Genomic DNA, 6945 nt, shown 5'->3' with positions numbered 1-6945 from the left:
ACACACATGGACCTCACATTGTAGACCTCAATGCGCCTAGCTTCATGTGATCATTGGCCACTCTTTGGGAAGCCTTGCTTATAAGAGTTCTCCAGAGCTTTCATTGAAATGAGCATCCTCACCATTTAATGGTTCCTGAATGAAGTGAAACCCACAGTGCCTTCAACTTCATCCTTGAAAAATGGCTAGATAAATACGGTGAAATTTTTTTAAATTTCCATGGCCAGGTGGCACTAGAGAAACTTTGGATATCCTGTTGCTGACTATGAGTATACTAGACAGTGCCTGGTGGACTGGGTTTCAAGAAAATGGTGTAGAGCAGAGATGCCAGTAATTTGGAGCCTGCTGAGTAGTGGGCATAGAGCTGCAGTCGGCAGGTGAGTGATAAATCAACTGTGGTGGGGCCATGTGGATCTTCCTTTGGCTTCCAAATTGCTTGTGACTGACATGGTGCAGCAAGCAGACCCTTATATGTAAAGGCGTATTTTTATTTGGAGAGGTTTCAGGGCAATGTTCAGAATCACGTTGCTATGGTCAAGAGGCAAGCTATTTGGAATAGAACCTTGGTGGGTGCATTCTCCTGCAGACCCTGACCCACCACACTTGAGAAACTCCCTCCAACACTTTGTCCCAGTTGGACTCCTTGTATATTGTGAAGAAAATACCAAACTACCAGTGCAGCAGCAATAAACACCACAAAATGTGGAGGATGACCAAATGGCTTCACAGTCCACATGGGGAGACACTTAGCCCCCAGTGACCACAGTTTACCTACAAAGATTGAATTCAGCACTGCTGACTCATGTTCATTGGAACATAAGAAACCATGTCCTCCAGGTCACATAGATGCAGACCCAGCTTTGATGCTCTCATTACAAAGGAATCTAAACCTCCTGACAACAACATATATTTCAAGTGCCCAACCTCAGAGGCAGTTTCTGAAGAAGTCTTTAGGCCAGCAGAGCTCCATATTTGTGGAGTGTTTACCCTGTCCCTTACTTTAGTAAACTACTCTACCACCTCCAAGGTTGTAAACTTTTGAGCATATTAAATTCCAGCTATGTATTCCCAGATTTTCGAACTCTTCTCCTCTAATGATGAATTACTTGGGGCGAGGGTAATGTCAAGGCATTGTTCTGGATGACAGTGAAATATTTCTCCATGTTTTTTTTTTAATTATTTTATTTCATATTATTATTTTATTTTTTTAATTGGGTGTTCAAAACATTACAAAGCTCTTGACATATTATATTTCATACATTAGATTCAAGTGGGTTATGAACTCCCATTTTTATCCCAAGTACGGATTGCAGAATCATATCTGTTACAGATCCGCATTTTTATAATGCCCTATTAGTAACTGTTGTATTCTGCTACATTTTCTATCCTCTACTATCCCTGCTCCCCTCCCATCTTCCCTCTCTACCCCATCTACTGTAATACATTTATATCTTTGTTTATTTTCCCATTCCCCTCACAACCTCTTATATGTAATTTTGTGTAACAATGAGGGTCTCCCTCCATTACCATGCAATTTCCTTTATCTCTCTCTTTCCGCCCCCCACCTCATGTCTCTGTTTAATGTTGATCTTTTCTTCCTGCTCTTCCTCCCTGCTCTGTTGTTAGTTGCTCTCATTATATCAAAGAAGACATTTTTATTTGTTTTTTAGGGTTTGGCTAGCTTCACTAAGCATAATCTGCTCTAGTGCCATCCATTTCCCTGCAAATTCAATGATTTTGTCATTTTTTAATGATGCATAATACTCAATGGTGTATAAATACCACATTTTTTTTTATCCATTCATCTACTGAAGGGCATCTGGGTTGGTTCCACAGTCTAGCAATTTTGAATTGTGCTGCTATGAACATCGATGTGGCAGTATCCCTGTAATATGCTCTTTTAATGTCTTCAGGGCATAGTCTGAGAAGGGCAATAGCTGGGTCAAATGGTGGTTCCATTCCCAGCTTTCCCAGGAATCTCCATACTGCTTTTCAAATTTGCCACAACAGTTTGCAGTCCCACCAGCAATGTATAAGAGTACCCTATTCTCCACATCCTCGCCAGCACTTGTTGTTGTTTGACCTCATAATGGCTGCCAATCTTACTAGAGTAGGATGGTATCTTAGGGTGGTTTTAATTTGCATTTCTCTGACTGCTAGAGATGGTGAGCATTTTTTCATGTACTTACTGATTGATTGTATGTCCTCCTCTGAGAAGTGTTGGTTCAGGTCCATGGCCCATTTTTTGATTGGGTTATTTATCATCTTATTGTCTAATTTTTTGAGTTCTTGGTATACTCTGGATATTAGGGCTCTATCTGAAGTGTGAGGAGTAAAAATTTGTTCCCATGATTTAGGCTCCCTATTTACCTCTCTCATTTTTTATCCTGCTGAGAAAAAAAAACTTTTCAGTTTAAGTAAGTCCCATTTGATGATTGTTGTTATTAACTCTTCTGCTATGGGTGTCCTGTTAAGGAATTTGGAGCCCGACCCCACATTATGTAGATCAGAGCCAACTTTTTCTTCTATCAGATGCAGAGTCTCTTATTTGATATCTAGCTCCTTGATCCACTTTGAGTTAACTTTTGTGCATGGCAAGAGGAGGGGATTCGGTTTCATTTTGTTGCATATGGATATCCATTTTATACAAAAACATTTGTTGAAGATGCTATATTTCCTCTATTGCATGCTTTTAGCTCCTTTATCAAATATAGCATAGTTGTAGCTTTGTGAATTAGTCTTTGTGTCCTCTATTCTGTACCCATTGGTCAACCCGCCTGTTTTGGTACCAGTGCCATGCTGTTTTTGTTACTATTGCTCTGTAGTATAGTTTTAAGTCTGGTATCGCTATATCGCCTGATTCACACTTCCTGCTAGAATTGCTTTTGCTATTCTGGGTCTTATATTTTTCCATATGAATTCCATGATTGCTTTATCTATTTCTACAAGAAATGCCTTTGGGATTTTGATTGGCATTGCATTAAACCTATAGAAAACTTTTGGTAATTTCGCCATTTTGATGATGTTAGTTCTGCCTATCCAGGAACAGGGTATATTTTTCCATCTTCTAAGATCTTCTTCTACTTCCCTTTTTAGGGTTCTGTAGTTTTCATTGTATAAGTCTTTCACCTTTTTTGTTAGGTTGATTTTCAAGTATTTAATTTTTTTGACGATATTGTGAATGGAGTGTTTTTCCTCATTTCTGTTTCAGAAGTTTTGTCGCTGATATACAGAAATGCCTTTGATTTATGCGTTTTGATTGTATATCCTGCCACTTTGCTGAATTCATTTATTAGTTCTAGTAGTTTTTTTTGTAGACCCCTTTGGGTTTTCTATGTATAGAATCATGTCACCAGGAAATAGTGATAATTTACGTTCTTATTTTCCTATTTTTATGCCTTTGATTTCTTTCGTCTGTCTAATTGCTCTGGCCAGTGTTTCGAGAACTATATTGAATAGAACTGGTGACAGAGGGCATCCCTGTCTTGTTCCAGATTTTAGAGGGAATGCCTTCAATTTTTCTCCATTCATAATGATGCTAGCCTGAGACTTAGCATAGATAGCTTTTACAATGTCGAGGTTAGTTCCTGTTATCCCTATTTTTCTAATGTTTTGAACATAAAGAGATGCTGTACTTGGTCAAATGCTTTCTGCGTCTATCGAGATGATCATATGGTTCTTATCTTTAAGTCTATTGATGTGATGAATAACATTTATTGATTTTCGTATATTGAACCATTGTTGCATCCCAGGGATGAATCTTACTTGATCCTGGTGAAAAATTTTTTTGATGTGCCTTTGTATTCGATTAGGCAGATATTTATTGAGGATTTTTGCATCTAGGTTAATCAGATATATTGGTCTGTAGTTCTCTTTCTTTGAGTTGTCTTTTTCTGGTTTTGGAATTAGGGTGATGTTGGCCTCATAAAATGAATTTGGCAGAGCTCCCTCTTTTTCTATTTCCTGAAATAACTTGAAAAGTATTGGTATAAATTCTTCTTCAAAGGTTTTGTAAAACTCCGCTGTATAGCCATCCGTTCCTGGGCTTTTCTTGGTTGGTAGTCTTTTGATTGCTTCTTCTATTTCATCCATTGATATTGGTCAGTTTAAATTGTGTGCATCCTCCTGACTCAGTTTGGGCAAATCATATGACTTAAGAAATTTATCGATGTCTTCACTATTTTCTATTTTATTGGAATAATGATTTTCAAAATAATTTCTAATTATTTGATGTGCCTTTGTATTCGATTCGCCAGAATTTTATTGAGGATTTTTGCATGTAGGTTCATCAGATATATTGGTCTGTAGTTTTCTTTCTTTGAGGTGTCTTTTTCTGATTTCGGAATCAGCGTGATGTTGGCCTCATAGAATGAATTTGGCAGAGCTCCCTCTTTTTCTCTATCCTGAAATAACTTGAAAAGTATTGGTATTAAATCTTCTTTAAATGTTTTGTAAAACTCCGCTGTATAGCCATCCGTTCCTGGGCTTTTCTTGGTTGGTAGTCTTTTGATTGCTTCTTCTGTTTCATCCATTGACATTGGTCTGTTTAAATTGTGTGTATCCTCCTGACTCAGTCTGGGCAAATCATATGACTTAAGAAATTTGTTGATGTCTTCACTATATTCTATTTTATTGGAATATAGGTTTTCCAAATAATTTCTAATTGTCTTCTGTATTTCGGAAGCATCTGTTGTAATATAGCCTTTTTCATCCCATATGTTAGTAATTTGAGTTCTCTCTCTTCTTCTCTTCATTAGCATGGCTAAGGGTCTGTCGAACATATATATTTTTTCGAAGAACCACCTTTTAGTTTTGTTAATTTTTTCAATAGTTTCTTTTGTTTCAATTTCGTTGATTTCTGCTCTGATTTTAATTATTTCTTGCCTTCTGCTACATTTTCTGTTGTTTTGCTCTTCCTTTTCTAGGGCTTTGAGTTAAAGTGTGAGCTCATTTATTTGTTCGGTTTTACTTTTTTTCAGGAATGACCTCCAGGCAATGAATTTCCCTCTTAAAACTGCTTTCATTGTGTCCCATAGATTCCGATATGTTGCGTCTGTATTTTCATGTATCTCTAAGAATTTTTTGATTTCCTCCTTTATATCTTCTGTAACCCACTGATCATTCAGTAACATATTGTTCATTTTCCATGTGATGTAGTATTTTTCCTTCCTTCTTTTATCATTGATTTCCAGTTTCATTCCATTATGATCAGATAAAATGCATGGTATTATCTCCACACCTTTATATTTACTGAGGGTTGCCCTATGGCATCATATATTGTCTATTTTTGAGAAGGATCCATGTGCTGCTGAGAAAAAAAGTATATCCACTTGATGATGGTGGATATATTCTATATATGTTAGTTACATGTAGGTTATTGATTGTGATATTGAGTTCTATACTTTCTTTATTCAACTTTTGTTTGGAGGATCTGTCCAATGATGATAGATGTGTGTTGAAGTCACCCATAATTATTGTGTTGTGGTCTATTTCATTCTGGAGCTTGAGGAGAATTTGTTTCATGAACAACGTAGCACCATTATTTAGTGCATAAATATTGATAATTGTTATGTCTTGTTAGTGAATGGTTCCTTATAACAGTATATAATGTCCTTCCTTATCCCTTTTGATTAACTTAGTCTTGAAGTCGATTTTATTCGATATGAGGATGTCCACCCCTGCTTGTTTATGAGGATAAGTGTGCATGGTGTATTTTCTCCCAACCTTTCACCTTCAGCCTGTGTGTCTTTGCATTTCAGATGTGTCTCCAGGAGGCAACATATTGTTGGATTTGTTTATTTAATCCAAGTTACCAGCCTATGTCGCTTTATTGGAGACTTTAAGCCATTTACATTCAGAGTTACTATTGATGTATGGTTTGTATGCCAGCCATGTTTGATTATTCATATTTTTTTAAATTTAGTTTGTTTCTCCATGACAAGCATTCACCCTGCCTCTTTCATTACCAAGGTACTTCCCACTGATGGTTTTGGTTGTTGTTTTTCATTTCTTTCTTGTGTAGTGTTTTGCTCAAGACGCTTTGCAATGCTTGTTTTCTGGCTTCAAATTCTTTTAGCTTTTGTTTATCATGAAAGATTCTTATTTCGTTGTTGGACCTGATGGTTAATTATGCTGGATACATAATTCTTGGTTGGCATCCATTGTCTTTCAGTGTTTGATATACATTTTTCCAGGATCTTCTCGCTTTCAGCGTCTGTGATGAAATATCCATTGTTAACCTTATTTGTTTACCACTGAATGTATTCTGCCTCCATTCTCTTGTAGATTTTTTATTTTCTCTTTGTTCTGTATATTGGATATCTTCATAACAATGTGTCTTGGCATTGGTCTACTGTGATTTTGTGTGCTCTTGTCCTGTATGCAGCTACAATTTGTATATCCATTTCCTTTTTTATTTCTGGAAAGTTTTCTGTAATTATTTCATTCAGCAGTTTTCTCATTCCCTTGGTTTGAGTCTCTGTACCTTCCTCTATCCTGATGACTCGTAAGTGTGTTTTTTTTTATGTTATCCCAAATCTCTTGGATGTTTTTCTTGTGATTTTTTTGCCAGCCTTTCTGAGTTGGCTGGACTCGTTTCAAGATCATATATTTTGTCTTCATTATCTGACCTTTTGGCTTTTACTTGCTCCACTCTGTTAGTGATACTCTCAATGGAGTTCTTAATTTGGTTTATCATTTCCTTCATTTCTAGAATTATTGTTTGATTTTTTTATAATCTCTATCCTCTGATAAAGATGCTTAACTTTTTCTTTTATCTGTTTATGTAATTCATTTTCAATGTTTTCTTTTACTGTTTGGATTTTCTGTCTCGTATCCTCTTTAAGTTTCCATTCCATCTGTCTAAGGTATTCCTAGAGTTCTTTATATGACCATTTTTCTGATGACTCTAGGTCCTCCTGAATATTTAGGGTGTCCTTCGTGGTT

Source organism: Callospermophilus lateralis, unplaced genomic scaffold (genome assembly GCF_048772815.1).
Source record: "Callospermophilus lateralis isolate mCalLat2 unplaced genomic scaffold, mCalLat2.hap1 Scaffold_1313, whole genome shotgun sequence".
In the NCBI taxonomy this organism is placed as follows: Eukaryota; Metazoa; Chordata; class Mammalia; order Rodentia; family Sciuridae; genus Callospermophilus; species Callospermophilus lateralis.
This window is presented reverse-complemented; position numbering follows the sequence as displayed.